At 43.7% G+C, this 16949-nt stretch overlaps 1 protein-coding gene across 1 annotated transcript in view; it reads right to left on the minus strand.

Moving 5' to 3' along the window:
- kif6 (kinesin family member 6) overlaps nucleotides 1–16949 on the minus strand; it is a 504857-nt gene that overhangs the window by 144665 nt on the left and 343243 nt on the right. The gene's annotated exons all lie outside the window — the stretch shown is intronic.

Raw genomic sequence — 16949 nt, forward strand, 5'->3', positions numbered from 1 at the left:
CCTTCTTCAGAAAAGGGTCCAGACCCGAAACGTCAGCTTTCCTGCTCCTCTGATGCTGCTTGACCTGCTGTGTTCATCCAGCTCAGCACCTTGTTACCTAATTGTCCTCTCCTCTTCAATGAAAACAAGAACAATTCTATGTGTTTCTTTTTGTAACACGAAGCTCTAAGCAGTGGAATCTTGTGGATGATAATGATCACATTGAAAGGCAGAGCAGGCTATTCCTTCTATTTTCTATATGACCCTTGTCTGCTTGCATTTGTTGTTGAACAAGCTCATTGTAGAGCGTTGGACACAGCTCTCTAAGCGGTCATGTACAGATCCTTAAGGCAGTTTTCTGTCAACCTAACTGATGAGAAATCTGACAACAAATCCCAGTGTAAGTTATTTGAGGTTGATTATGTGAACCCACTGTCTCGTGTCCATAAGATCATAAGATATAGAAGTAGAAGCAGACCATTCAGCACACTGAGTCTGCTACACCATTCAATGAGATCATGGTTGATCTAATAGTCTTCAACTCCAACTTCCTGCCTTCTCCCCTTAGCCACTGATACCCTAAACAAAAAGAAGAACTGTGGATGCTGGAAATCAGAAACAAAACCAGAAATTGCTGGAAAAGCTTAGCAGGTCTGGCAGCATCTGTGGAGAGAAAGCAGAGTTAATGTTTCAGGTCCAACGACCCTTCTTCAGCACTCAGAGTTCTGTTTTTGTTTGTGGCCATTAATTCCCTCACTGATTAAAAATATCCATCTCAGTCTTGAATATACAAAATGACCCAGAGTCAAAGCCCACTGTGTTAAAGAACTCCATAGATTCATATTCCTCTGAGATTAGAAGTTCCTCCTCAACTCTGTCTTAAATGTGCAACCTCTTATTCTTAATCCCTTATGCCCTCCGGTCCTAGACTCTCCCATGGGGGTGACAATCTTTCTGTTTCTACCTTGTCAAATCCTCAGAGAATCTTGCATGTTTCAATATCGCCTCTCATTCTTCTATATTCCAAAGAGTACAGGTTCACCTTCTCAACTTCTCCTCATAAGACAGTCTCTCCATACCCGGTATCAGACTACTGAACCTCTCTGGAATGCCTCCAATGTTGATGTATCTTTCCTTCGATAAGGGACCCAAAACTGTTCACAGTATTCCAGCTGCGATACGACTAGTGCCTTGTACAGTTTTACACCCCTACTTTTATACTCCATTCCCTTTGAAATAAAGGCCAACATTCCATTTGCCTTTCCTGTTGCCTGCTGAACTTGGAAACTAGCTTTTTGTAATTCATGGATGAGGACTCACAGAAACCTCTGCTCTATAGCTTTCTGCAGTCTTTATCCATTTAAATGATATTCAGCTCTTCTATTTTTACTGCCAAAATGCATGACCTCACATTTCACCACATTGTATTTCATCTGCCAAATTTTTTCCCAATAACTTTCTATATCCCTATGCAGGCTCTGTGCCAGCGTTACCAGTTGCTTTCCCACCTATTTTTGTCATCTGCAAAGTTAGCTACAGCACATTCACTTTCCAAGTCATTAATGTATATTGTAAATAATCCAGGATTCACTGCCAACCATGTTTTGGTTGCAGAGCAGCAACCAGATGATGCTAAACAAGAGCATTGACTGTTCAATGTAACATCCTTTGTCAACTCCATGAAAAAGAGATTTGATAATTAGTCCTTCAGTGCTTTTCGTAGGATCTTGTCTCATATAAAATAGTGATAGCATTTTTTGTTACATGAAAAAGAGCAAGTGGACTTCAAAACAATTTCTTTAACTGCAAGTGAAGCATCTAGCGATAATTCTTGTATGTTAGATTACATCATTTTCAATCTTAATGAGCCCAAATCATTTGGATCCAGAGAAATAAATGTCTCAAATAAATTAAGAGGTAAAATTTGCTTCTCAGGAAACCACAGATCAACTGAGAAACATGTCATCAGAAGGGTAAAAAGTAGATGATGCATAATGACTCCATTTTCTTAGATCTTAGATCCATTAAATTGTACATCACTATTAAACACAGTAATACATTTCTGCTTGGAGTCAAATGTGCAGTAAACTAAAATATAATTAGATGCAGGAGCTTTTTTGAAGTCCATCTGCAAACACTTAGAATTACTAATGAATGATATAGTTCACAACATGTCAAAAAGAACTACTACATAATACCTTCTTAGCCCATGTGCCTGGAATGTGGCTGAGATTTAAAACAAAGGTTCTTGCTGCTGCATGTGGTTTCTTTGATAAGCTACTAAAATTTAACTCACGTTTCTTCAAACAGGAATTTTTGAAGGCAAACAGTCAATACTGCTGCATACAACCTACGAGAATGTTTTAGTTTAGCTGTTTTTGGGATTACAATTTCACAAGCAAAATGTAACGTACAGGCTCAATGATTTGAATGGTGCCATATTTCCAGAGGACCATAGGTCTGTTCTCTTATTAGAGACAGATAACTGGTGATGGTTTAACCTGAGGGTCACGACAACTCAGGCAAGGCAAGAGGTTGAGAAGGAGAGTCCTTCATGATAACCACAGCCAGTGCAGGAAAAGAACCCATGTTGTTGGTATCACTCTGCATCGCAAACCAGTCAACTGAGCTAACCAATAAGTATTCTCAGCAGAACCTTCCAGAATCATATACTGCTACTAGAAAATGGAGACTGTTATGAATCAAGTTGCTTAATGAATGATTCACAACACTCTCCAATTAATATTCCATAAGGCATCATGATTGCATGTTGCACTCTCAATGGATTAGCCATTGTAATTACGAGGTTACAGGGATGGGGTGGATCTGGGTTGGATCCTCTTTGGAGGGTCAGTGTGGACTCAGTGGGCTGAATAGCCTGCTTCCAAGCTGTAGGGATTCAATGATTAAGCTAGCTAATTGGATACAAAGGAGATAGCAGGAACTGCAGATGCTGGAGGTCAGAGTCAATACAGTGTGGAGCTGGAGGAACACAGCAGGTCAGGCAGCATCAGAGGAGCAGGCAAATCAACTTTTCGGGTTACACCCTTCATCAGGATTGAGGAGGGTGAAAGGAGCTCGGAAATAAATCGAAGGGGTTGGGGCTGGGGGAATGTAAGTGGGATGGAGACAGGTGGATGTAGGTAGGAGGTTGTGGAGATAGGTCATGGGAAGGGGTGGGTGGATAGATGAGAAAGAAAATGGACAGGTTGTTTCAGGCCAAGGAGGTGGGGCTGAGAGGGGGATGGGATGAGGCTGGGGGTGAGGAGATTTTGAAACTGATACGTGGAACAGTTCCTCTTCTGCCGTTACACTGGCACCATCCCCCACCTCTTCCTCTTGTACATTGATGACTGTATCAGCGCTGCCTCGTGCTCCCATGAGGAGCTTGATCAGTTCATCAACTTTACAAACACCTTTCACCCCAACCTCAAATTCACCTGGACCATTTCCGATACCTCCCTCCATTTCCTGGACCTCTCCGTTTCCATCTTCGGTAACTGTCTTAGCACCGACATCTATTTCAAACCACCAACTCCCACAGCTACCTTGATTACACCTCCTGTCACACACACTCCTGCAAGAATGCAATCCCATACTCCCAATTCCTCTGCCTCTGCTGCAGCTACTCCCAAGATGGAGTGTTCCACACCTGGACATGCCAGATGTCCTCCCACTTCAAGGACCATAACTTCCCCACTCTTGTCATTCATAATGTCCTCAACTGCATCTTTTGCATTTCCTGTACTTCTGCTCTCAAAGCCCCTCAGCCCAACAAAAATAAAGACAGAGTCCCAATGTTCCTCACATCCCAGCTCACGAACCTCCGCATCCAGCCCATCATCCTCTGCCACTTCCTCCACCTACAATCTGACCCCACCACCAACAAAGAGATATTTTCCTACCCTCCCCTACCTGCATTCCATAGGGACCGCTCTCTCCGCGACTCCCTCATCCACTCCACACTCCCCACCAGCCTCACCACACCCAGCACCTTTCCCTGCAACCGCAGGAGGTGCTACACCCGCCCCTACTACTCCCACCTCACCTCCGTCCAAGGCCCCAAACAATTCTTCCAAATCCAACACTGATTCACCTGTACATCCTCCAACCTGGTCTACTGTATCCATTGCTCCCAATGTGGTCTTCTCTACATCTGTGAGACCAAGCGCAGACCCGGTGACTGATTCGTGGAGCATTTGTGCTCTGTACGCGATAATCCAAAGCACCTTCCAGTTGCCAGCCATTTTAACTCCCCCTCCCGTTGCCTTGGTGACATGTCCTTCCTGGCCCTTCTCCACTATCACAATGATGCCACACATAAACTGGAGGAACAACACCTCATATTTCACCTTGGGAGCTTACAGCCCGATGGCCTCAACACAGAATTCAATATCTTCCCATGCCCGGCCTCATCCCACGTCCAACCCTCCTTCTCATTCCCGTCTCCTTGACCTGACACAACCTTCCCCAGTCCTGATGAAGGGTGTAAACCCGAAATGTCAACGTTCCTGCTCCTCTGATGCTGTCTGACATGTTGTGTTCCTCCAGCTTCACGCTGCATTGACAATCGGACACAAAATTGGCTTGACAGTAGGAGACAGAGGGTTGTTGTTCAGACTGGAGGCCTGTGACCAGTGTTGCCAGAAGGATAAGTGTTGGGTCCACTGCCGTTTGTCATTTATATAAACGATTTGGATGAGAATATTGGAGGCTGGGTTAGTAAGTTTGGAGATGACACCTAAATTGGTGGCATAGTGCACAGTAAAGAAGGTTATCTCAGACTGCAACAGGACCTTGGTCAACTGGGCCAGTGGGCCGACGAATGTCAGATGGAGTTTAATTTAGATAAATGTGAGTTGTTTCATTTTCGTAAGACAAACCACGGCAGGACTTACACAGTTATTGTTAGGGCACTGGGGAGTGTTGTCGAACAGAGAGACCGAGGGATGCAGGTACATAGTTCATTGAAAATTGCAGCACAAATAGACAGGGTGGTGAAGAAGGCGTTTAATACACTTGCCTTTATTGGTCAGAGCACTGAGTTTAGGAGTTGGGATGTCATGTTATGGCTGTACAAGACATTGATAAGGCCACATTTGGAGTACTGCGTACAATTCTGGTCATCCTGCTATCAGAACAGTGTTGTTAAATGGAAATGGTGCAAAAAAGATTTACAGGGATGTTACCAAGGCTGGAGGGTTTGAGTTATAAGATGAGGCTGGATAGGATCTATGACTCTTATATAAATATAACTTGTTGTTGGAACTGTGACATCTATGTGAGGAGCAGATGGTGAAATGTTGTGGTTGTTAAATTGGGGGCTACTGATAGTGCAGACCTTGGCAGTTGAGCAGTTGGTCTGGAGATTCTTGGTTCGGCAAGTTAGCTGAAGGGAATTGTTTCTTTTTTAACAGTGGCTTTGCTGACTTTCATCAGTTGCTAGAAGCACGTTGCGAGAGAGAAACCTTTTTAGCTCTCAGCAAAAGAGTGCCTAGTGTATCTTCTTCAGCTGTGACGTTTGCAGTATGTCCAGTCCCTTAGAACTAGAATACCAAAATAGCACACTGAGACTAAGGATGCAGGTATATATATATTCTCTTATATATTCCTGGAAGGGGAAAACACAGAAATGCCTTTTGCCCAGAACTGCATTCCTTGACCTCACATTATGTGTACATTCTCTAACATAATTTGCATGAGATAGTTTCTGCTGAGGTGGTAGTTGGCCTCCATTATCTCTGCAACTACTGGAGATTATAGTTCAGTTTTGCATTGCATCTCTTCCTGTTGCAGTGTTTTATCTGAAGTTGCTGTGCAACACTTCAAGGTCTTTACAAACGGACCAAATATCATCCACAGGAATTTTCCAGATCGTCACTGAATTACGCTTTCAACCACTTTTGGCTTGTAAAGTCTTTTTCAAATTTTTTAAACAAAAAATCTATCTCAATTCATGACATCTCCCAATTCTTCCTGCCATCCAGCACTCTCAGAGGGTCTTAAAAACACTGCATGGGAGACAAATCACTAACTCTGGACAAGTTGAGAAAAGCTGTCAGTTCCATTTCGATAAGTGAACCTCCCAGAAGCCACGTCTATGGATAAGTAAGGAAGTTAAAAATAATATAAAGACAAAAACAAAGGTATGCTATGTTGCAAAGGTGAATGGTAGGCTGGAAGATTGGGAAACTTTTAAAGATCAACAAAGGCTTAATTTTAAAAAGTACCTAAAAAAGCAAGCGTAATTTATGAAAGAAACTTCACACCAAGTACAAATACAGATAGCAAAAGCTTCTATCGGTACATAGAAAGAAAGGGAATAGCTAAAACAAATATTGGTACTTTAGAGAATGAGGCTGGGGAGTTAATAGCGGGGAGCCCAGAAATGGCAGAGTCACCAAATCAATATTTTGCTTTAGTTTTCACAAGGTCACCAGTACCATCCCAATAGTAACAGGTAATGCAAAGATTATAGAAAGGGGGGAATTTAGAACAATCACGATCACTGGAGAATAAGTACAACTAGGACAGAAAGCAGACAAAAAAAACGAAAGAATTGCAGATGCAATAAATCAGAGATGAAAACAGAAATTGCTGGAAAAGCTCAGCCGGTCTAGCAACATCTGTGGAGAGAATCAGAGTTAACATTTCAGGTTGAGTGACCCTTCCTCAGAATACTGTTCTGAGCATGAGTTCTGAGGAAGGGTCACTCGATCTGAAGCGTGAACTGTGATTCTCTCCAGAGATGCTGCCAGACCTGATGAGCTTTTCCATCAATTTCTACTGAAAGCAGACAAGTCCCCAGGACTTGATGGCAGCAAGGAAGTGGCAGCAGCGATAGTGAATCCATTGGTTACAATATTGCAAAAATTTTCTCACTGTGGGAAAGGTTCCATTGGATTGGAAAAATGCTAATATAATGCCCTTATTCAAAGTAGCAGGGAGGCAGAAGAAAAGAAACTATTGGCCAGTTAATTTAACATCTGTCATTGGGAAATTGTTAGAATCCATTATCAAGGGAGCAAGAACAGGACATTTGGAAAGTCAAACTGTAATCCATCACAGTTTTATGACGGGTAAATAATGTTTGACTAATTTGCTAGAGCTCTTCAAAGATGTAACAAGCAAGGTGAACAATAGGAGTCCTGTAGATGTAATATATCTGGATTTTCACATAAGGGGTCACACTAAAGGTAATACACACCTAGGGTTAGAGGTAAATTATTAACTTGGATAAAGGATTGGCCAACGAACATAAAGAAGAAATAAATGGGTCTTTTCCTGCTTGGCAAGAAGTGACTAGCGGGTCCAACTAATTACAATATATATTAATGACTTCAATGCAGGGATAGAAAGTACTAAAACCAAATTTGTGGATGATACTAAAATAGGTGGGAAGGTAAGTTGCAATGAAGAAATACGAAATCTGTAAATAGATTTGGACAAGGTCAGTGCAAATGCCAAAATATGGCAGATGAAGTTTCATGTGAATAAGTGTGAAGTTATCCATTTGTGTCAGAGGATTGGAAAAGCAACTTATTATCTAAATCAAGAGAAATTTTAGAATTGTTTGGAGCAGAGGGATCTGGGTGACCTCATTAGTGAATTTCAGAAAACTAGTGCGCAGGTACAGCAGGTAATAAGGAAGGCAAATGGAATTTTGGCATTTATTGCCAAAGGAATAGAGTATAAAAGGCAAGTGTTGCCTTACATCAAATTTCCTGCTCCGCTGATGCTGCCTGGCCTGCTGTGTTCCTCCAGCTCCACACTGTGCTACCTCTGACTTTAGCATCTGCTGTCCTTACTATCTCTAAGTGTTGCTGCAACTGTACAAGGTATTATTGAGACTGCGCCTGGAGTATTGTGTACAATTTTGATGCCCTTGCTCAAAGAGAGATGTTGTTGAACTGGATGCAGTTCAGAGGAGATTCACTAAACTGATTTCAGATATGAGGAGTTTATCTTACAAAGAGATACTGAGCAGTTTAGGCCCACACTCTCTGGAGTTTAGAAGGAGACATCTAATTGAGATTTATGTGATGCTAAAGGGGATTGACAAAGTAGATACAGAGAGGATATTTCCTCATGTGAGGCAATCTAGAATAAGGCATTATAGTTTTAGGATAAGGAGTAACAGATTAAACAGAGATGAGGAGAAATTACTTCTCTCAAAGCGTCATGAATCTATGGAATTCATTACCCCAGACTGTGATGGATGCTGGGACATTGGGTAAATTCATAAAGGAGATAAACCAATTTTTAACTAACAATGAGTTAAATGGTTATAGAGAGTGGGTAGAAAAATGACATTGAGCTCAAGATGAGATCAGCCATGAACATATTAGCAGAGCAAACTCAGGACAGGGTTGGGGGGGGATGTGATTTTGAACTGCCTACTTGAGCTCTTAGTTCTTACGTTCTTAATGGATTGCTGGCCCAGACTTGCTGGAAGTATATGAGATTGTGCAACTGGATGGCAGCATGTCAGAGTCTATGAGAAAAGACATCATCTCTGTCAGCTAAATGGGGAATATTAGGGCAGATTCAATCAACAATCACCAGTTCACTTCATTGCTTACTGTGGAGTACTAAACTCAGTATGAGGTCGTTGCCAATCTGGTTAGTCTAGCATTGTACTCTACAGGAAGATCTCTCATAGCCTTGTGCTCCTTAGGTATAATATTGGCTGGTTTAGGGTGAGGTGGACACCTGTCTCATCTCCCGAAACATTAATTCTGTTTTTTCCTTCACAGAAGCTGCCAGACCTGCTGAGCTTTTCCAGCAACTTTGTTTTTGTTCCTGATTTACAGCAACTGCAGTTCTTTCGGTTTTTACCTGTCTCATCATCTTGGATCTGAGAACGTTTTTGATGAAATACATAATCCTGTTTGATGGATGCATGAAGTTTGGGAAGGGAATCCATAATGGGATCCAACTGGTCTATAGTAATATTAGCAGAACTGTTTCAATCAATGAAAGTGGAGTTGCAAGTAGATACAATAGTGAAGAAGGTGTTTGGTATGCTTGCCTATATTGGTCAGTGCCTTGAGTATAGGAGTTGGGAAGTCATGTTGCGGCTGTACAGGACACTAGTTAGGTCACTTTTGGAATACTGTGTGCACTCTGGTCTCCCTGCTATAGGAAGGATGTTGTGAAACTTGTAAGGGTTGAGAAAAGATTTACAAGGATGTTGCCAGGGTTGGAGGGTTTGAGCCAAAGGGAGAGGCTGAATAGACTGCGTCTGTTTTCTCTGGAGAGTTGGAGGCTGAGGGGTGACCTTGTGGAGGTTTATAAAATCATGTGAGGCATTGATAGTGTGAATAGCCAAGGTCAGGGTCAGGGACTCCAAAACTAGAGGGCATAGGTTTAAGTTGAGAGGGGAAAGATTTCAAAGGCACCTAAGGGGCAACCTTTTCACGCAGACGGTGGTACCTGTATGGAATGAGCTGCCACAGGAAGTGGTGGAGGCTGGTACAATTACAACATTTATTCGGCATCTGGATGGGTATATGAATAGGAAGGGTTTAGCGGGATATGGGCCAAATGCTGGCAAATGGGACTCACTTAATTGAGGATATGCAGTCGGCATGGACAAGTTGGACCAAAGGGTCTGTTTCCATACTTTACATGTTTATGACTCTAAAATGACAATGAGTAGGAATTGAAAGTATTCTGATCAAATTTAGAGCAAACCAGAGCTATCAACTCATCCATCTTGCATTTGAGTTGTATCAATTTAGCCTAACATCAGTCTTTGAGAAAATACTGGAATTTATTATAAAGGATGTGATTACTGGATATTTAGAAAATAATCTCCTGATTTGGCAGAATCGATATGGATTTATGAAGTGAGAATCATATTTGGCAAATTTAACAGAGATTTTTGGGGGTCATTAGCACACTAACTCAACAAAGAGGAAGCATTCGATATAGTGTATTTGAAGTTAACACAAGGGGTCAGTAAACAAAACTAAACAAATTGGAACTGTGGGTAATGTATCAGCACAGTTTGAAGATTGGTTAACAGGCAGAATGCAATGAGTTGGAATAAATGGATTATTTTCAGGCTCGCAGGCTGTGACTCCTGGTGTACTGCAAGGATCACTGTTGGAGCCCCAGCTGTTTACAATACAATATGGATAAGTGTTAGGTTATCCATATTGGTAGGAGGAACAGAGGTGTTGAATTTCTTGAATGGGACCTCAGTGTCCTTGATTGTAAGTCACTGAAAGCTAGCAAGAAGTTGCTGAAAGTAATTTGGAAGGGAAGAGGTTTAGAGTACAGAAATGAAGAAGTCTTGCATTAATTGGTTAGATTCTATCAAAAGTATTGTGTGCAGTCTGGTTCCCTTGCCTAGGGAAGGATATACATAGTTCTGATGAAGGGTCACAGGACCCAAAATATTAACTCTGATTTTTCTTCACAGATGCTGCCAGACCTGCTGAACTTTTCTAGCAAATTCTGATTTTGTTCTGATCTACAACATCCACAGTTCTTTTGGTTTTTATTTGTGTAAGGATATACATGGCATTGAGGGAGCGCAGCAAGAGATTCATCAGATTGACTCCTTGGGTGGTGGGCTTGTCTTATAAGGAGATAATGAGGAGACTCGGCCTCTATCTTCTGGCATTTAGAAGAATGAGAGGTGATCTCACTGCCCCCACTGCAGCCTCAGTTTCCCCCTTGCAGCCTCTTCCCAACCCCTTTGCAGCTATCCTGTCTCCATCCAGACTCCTGCAATCACTCAATCAGCCCCTTGGCCCTTGCAGCTTCTCTGAATCACTGCTGCTCCCTTGTACCCCACCTATAATCATAGAGATGTACAGCATGGAAACAGACACTTCGGCCTAACTCATCCATGCCAACCAGATATCTTAAATAAATCTGGTCCCATTTGCAAAATTTGGCCCATATCCCTCTAATTCTTATTCATATACCCATCCAGATGACTTTTAAATGTTTTAATTGTACCAGCCTCCATCACTTCCTCTGGTAGCTCATTCCATACATGCACCATCCTCTGCATTAAAAAGTTGCCCCTTACGTCTCTTAAATCTTTCCCCTCTCACCTCAAACCTATGCCCTGTAGTTTTGGACTCCCCTATCTGGAGAAAAGACCTTGGCTATTCACCCTATCCATGCCCTTCATGATTTTATAAACTTCTATAAGGTCACCCCTCAGCCTCCGACACTCTGGGGAAAATGGCCCCAGCCAATTCAACCTCCCCCTATAGCTCAAACCCTGCAACACTGGCAACATCCTTGCAAATCTTTTCTCAACCCTTTCAAGTTTCACAACATCTTTCCTATAGCAGGGAGACTAGAATTGCACACAGTATTCCAAAAGTGGCTTAACCAATGTCCTGTACAGCCGTACCATGATCTCCCATCTCCTATACTCAATGGACTGACCAATAAAGGCAAGCATACCAAACACTTTCTTCATTGTCCTATCTACCTACAGCTCCACTTTCAAGGAACTATGAACCTGCACTCCAAGGTCTCTTTTTTCAGCAACACTCCCGAGGACCTTACCATTAAGTGTATAAGTCCTGCCCTGATTTGTCTTTCCAAAATGCAGCACCTCACATTTATCTAAATTAAACTCCAACTGCCACCGATGTCAGATTCACCGGTCTATAGTTCCCTGGCTATTCCTTGCCACCTTTCTTAAATAGTGGCACCACGTTAGCCAACCTAGTCTTCTGGCACCTCACCAGCAGCTATCGATGATACAACAATCTCAGCGAGGGGCCCAGCAATCCCTAGCTTCCGACAGAGTTCAAGGGTACACCTGATCAGGTCCCTGGGATTTATCCACCTTTATGCGTTTTAAACTGTCCAGCACCTCCTCCTCTGTAATATTTTCCAAGTTGTCGCTATTTCATTCCCCACATTCTGCATCTGTATCTCCCATGCCCATGTCCTTCTCTACAGTAAACATTGACGCAAAACACTCCTTCAGTATCTCCCCCATCTCCTTCAGTTCCGCACATAGGCAGCGTTGCTGATCTTTAAGGGATCCTATTCTCTCCCTAATTACCCTTTTGTCCTTAAATTATTTGTAGAATCCTTTTGGATTCTCCTTATCCCTATTTGCCAAAGCTATCTCATGTCCCCTTTTTGCCTTCCTAATTTCCCTCTTAACTATACTCCTACTGCCTTTATACTCTTCCAGGGATTCACTTGATCCCTGCTTTCTATACCTGACATATGTTTCCTTCTTTTTCTTGTCAAAAACCTCAATTTCCCTAGTCATTCAGCATTCCCTACCCCTACCAGCCTTGTCCTTCACTCTAACAGGAACATACTGTCTCTGGACTCTCGTTATCTCATTTTTGAAGGCTTCCCATTTTCCAGCCGCCCCTTTACCAGCGAACATCCACCCCGAATCAACTTTTGAAAGTTCTTGCCTAATACCGTCAAAATTGGCCTTCCTGCAAGTTACAGCTTTAACTTTTAGATCTGGTCTATCCCTTTCCATCACTATTTTAAAACTAATAGAATTATGGTCACTGGTCCCAAAGTGCTCCCCCACTGACACCTCAGTCACCTGCCCAGCCTTATTTCCCTACAGTAGGTCAAGTTTTGCACTGTTTCTAGTAGGTACATTCACAGACTGAATCAGAACATTTTCTTGTACACACAACAAATTCCTCTCCATCCAAGCCCTTACCACTTTGGCAGTCCCAGTCTATGTTTGGAAAGTTAAAATCCCCTACTGTTACCAGACTATTATTCTTGAAGATTACCGAGATCTCCTTACAAATTTGTTTCTGAATTTCCTGATGACTATTGCGTGGTCTATAGTACCGTCCCAATAAGGTGATCATCCCTTTCTTAATTCTCAGTTCCCCCAACATAATGTCCCTGAACATGGACCATGAAACTCACAGGACACTGAGAGGCCTTTTTTTTTACTAATCGTTTGCGGGATGTGGGTGCTGCTGGCTGGTTAGCATTTCTTGCCCATTCCCAGTTGCCCTTGAGAAGGTGGTGGTGAGCTGCCTTCTTGAACAGCTGCAGTCCTCCTGCTGTAGGTTGACCCACAATGCTATTAGAGAGGGAATTCCAGGATTCTGAACCAGTGACAGTGAAGGAACAGCGATATATTTCCAAGTCAGGATGGTGAGTGGCTTGGAGGGGAACTTGAAGGTTGTATATATCTGCTGCCCTTGTCCTTCTAGATGGAAGTGGTCATAGGTTTGGAAGGTGCTGTCTGAGGATCTTTGGTGAATTTCTGCAGTGCATCTTGTAGATAGTACACACTGCTGCTACTGAGCGTCGGTGGTGGAGGGCGTGGATGCTTGTGGATGTAGTGCCAATCAAGTGGGCTGCTTTGTCCTGGATGGTGTCAAGTTTCTTGAGTGTTGTTGGAGCTGCACTCATCCAGGCAAGTGGGGAGTATTCCATCACATTCCTGACTTGTGCCTTGTAGATGGTGGACAGGCTTTGAGGAGTCAGGAGGTGAGTTACTCACCGCAGTATTCCCAGCTTCTGGCCTGCTCTTGTAGCCACTGTGTTTATGTGGGGAGTCCAGTTGAGTTTCTGGCCAATGATAACCCCCAGGAGGTTGATAATAGGGGATTCAGTGATGGTCACGCCATTGAATGTCAAGGGGTGGTGGTTAGATTGTCTCTTATTGATGATAGTCACAGCCTGGCATTTGTTGCATTTGAACATTGGCTGCTTCAGTATCTGAGGAGTCATGAATGGGTCTGAACATTGTGCAATCATTGGCAAACATTCCCTCATCTGACCTTATGATGGAGAAATGGTTGTTGATGAAGCAGCTGATGATGGTTGGGTCTAGGACACTACCCTGAGGAACTCCTGCAGAGATGTCCTGGAGCTGAGATGATTGACCTCCAACAACCACGACCATCTTCCTATGTGTCAGTATGACTCCAACCACCGGAGAGTTTGCCCCCTGATATCCATTGATTCCAGTTTTGCTAAGGCTCCTAGATGCCTCACTCGGTCGAATGCAGCCTTGATGTCAAGGGCTGTCACTCTCACCTCACCCCATGAATTCAGCTCTTTTGTCCATGTTTGAACCAAGGCTGTAATGAGGTCAGGAGCTGAGTGGCCCTGGCGGAACCCAAACTGGGCATCACAGAGCAGGTTATTGCTCAGCAGATGCTGCTTGATAGCACTGTTAGTGACACCTTCCATCACTTTACTGATGATTGCAAATAGACTGATGGGACGGTAATTGGCCGGGTTGGATTTGTCCCCCTTTTTGTGTACAGGACATACTTGGGCAATTTTCCGCATTGTTGGGTAGATACCAGTGTAGTAACTGTACTGGAACAGCTTGGCTAGGGGAGCGGCAAGTTCTGGAGCACAAGTCTTCAGTACTATTGCTGGAATGTTGTCAGGGCCCGTAGCCTTTACAGTATCCAGTGTCTCCGACTGTTTCTTGATATCGTGCAGAGTGAATTGAATTGGCTGAAGACTGGTATCTGTAATACTGGGGACCACTGGAGGAGGCCAAGATGGATCATCCACTTGGCAATTCTGGCTGAAGATTGTTGCGAATGCTTCAGCCTTATTTTTGCACTGATGTGCTGAGCTCTTTCATCATTGAGGATGGGGATATTTGTGCAGCCTCCTCCTCCAGTGAGTTGTTTAATTGTCCAGCACCATTCATGACTGGATGTGGCAGGACTGCAGAGCTTAGATCTGATCCGTTGGTTGTAGGATCGCTTAGCTCTGTCTATCACTTGCAGCTTTCGCTGTTTGGCATGCAAGTCGTCCTGTTTGGTGGCTTCACCAGGTTGATAGCTTATCTTCAGGTATGCCTGGTGCTGCTCCTGGCATGTCCTCTTGCACTCTCCATTGAACCAGGGTTGATCCCCTGGCTTGATGGTAATGGTTGAGTGGGGGAGACACTGAGCCATGAGGTTACAAATTGCACTGGAGTACAATTCTGCTGCTATTGATGGCCCACAGCGCCTCATGGATGCCCAGTCTGGAGTTGCTAGATCAGAGCGAAGTCTGTCCCATTTAGCACGGCAATTGTGTCACACAACACGATGGAGGCTATTCTCAATGTGAAGGTGTGACTTTGTCTCCACAAGGACTGTGCGATGGTCACACTTACCGATGCTGTCATGGACAGATGTAACTGCAGCTGGCAGATTAGTGAAGATTAGGTCAAGTATGTTTTTCCCTCTTGTTGGTTCCCTCACCACCTGCCGCAGACCCAGTCTAACAGCTATGTCCTTTAGGACCCAGCCAGCTCGATCAGTAGTAGTGCTGCCGAGCCACTCTTGGTGGTGGACATTGAAATCCCCCACTCAGAGTACATTTTGTGCCCTTGCCATCCTCAGTGCTTCCTCTAAGTGTTGTTCAACATTGAGGAGGAGTACTGATTGATCAGCTGTAGGAGAACGGTATGTGATAATCAGCAGGAGGTTTCCTTGCCCATGTTTAACCTGCAGCCATGAGACTTCATGTGGTCCAGACACAATGTTGAAGACTCCCAGGGTAACTCCCTCCCAACTGTATCCCACTGTGCCGCCACCTCTGCTGGGTCTGTCCTGCCGGTGGAAGAGGACATATCCAGCGTTGGTGATGGTAGTGTCTGAGACATTGTAAGGTATGATTCTGTGAGTATGACTATGTCAGGCATAGATACAGTGGACATGGAGAAGATGTTTCCATTGGCAGGAGAGACCAGGATGTGGGGAGGCACAGCTTCAGTGTGAAGGGATGACTCTTTAGAACTGAGACGAGGAGGAATTTCTTCAGCCAGAACGTGGTGAATCTGTGGAATTCATTGGCATGGAGGCCTGTGGAGGCCAAGCCATAAAAAGAGTTAAATCGGTTGATTAGTAAGGGAATCAAGGGTTTTGGGGAGAAGGCAGGAGAATGGGGTTGAGAACCATATCAGCCATGATCAAATGGCACAGCATACTCGATGAGCTGAACGGCCTAATTTTGCTCTTTTATTTTATGATCTTGTGGACTATCTCCACCCACACTCTAGAGACCTCCCTGTCTCTCACATCCCTCCTTTCTGCCTTGTACTGCCACCCACCCTTGTAGCCTCCCCGTCTCCCCATTACCTTGCAGCCTCTTGCGCACCCCCCTCCAATTCCTTTGTATTCCCCAATTTCATGTGCAGCCTTCCTTTTCTCCCTAAACACCTCTTAACCTGGCAGACAGACATCCGCCTCAATCCTGTCTCCCCTCCTGGTCTGTGCAAGAATACTGCATCTGGCTCCCAGAAAACATCTGTCTGCAGCTGGATCTCAGACCCGGACCTTCCTGCTCCACGTGTAGGCTCCCAGCCCCCATCTCCCAGTGGATTCTCCCTGAGTGACTTTCTCACTTCTGACATTTACTTGTTTAACTGTTCGCTGCTCCTCCAGTCACAGGTTGTGTCAGTGGCAAGCAGGGGAGAGAACCAGCCTGTGCCTGGGGAAACAGTTCATCATTTCCTTCCGTTCATTTTACGGGGGATACTTTTCTCTGATTGCTTGACCCCGTGAATGAATTTTCCACGGTTTTCCAAAGGCAAATTTGCCCACGCCTTCATGTATTTTAATCATCACTGCAGCTTTTTTCATCATTGTGTAGTCAAAATCGAGGGGTGTCCTGTCTAACAACACTATGGAATACCTTCACCATGCAGACTGCTGAGGTTCAAGAAGGGCACTCACTAGTATCTTCTTGAGGGAAACTAGAGAAAGGCAATAAATATTGGCCTCATCAACAATGACCAAATTCCAAGAAATGCGTAAATGAAAACAAAAGTTGAAAGCTGCCAAAACAATAGAAGATGTACATTAGCAAGAGTGCTTTGCCTTAGCTATGTTTATGAGGGCATTGAATCACTTCCTACACTTCAGAGCAAAAGGGAATAACAGTAAGTTTTGGCCTTGCTAGCAATATCCACATCATGGGAACAAATATTTAAAAAAGGTTCTTGCAACTGTGTAGGTAACATGGAATAATTC

Source organism: Rhincodon typus, chromosome 5, assembly GCF_021869965.1.
Source record: "Rhincodon typus isolate 14 chromosome 5, sRhiTyp1.1, whole genome shotgun sequence".
NCBI lineage: Eukaryota > Metazoa > Chordata > Chondrichthyes > Orectolobiformes > Rhincodontidae > Rhincodon > Rhincodon typus.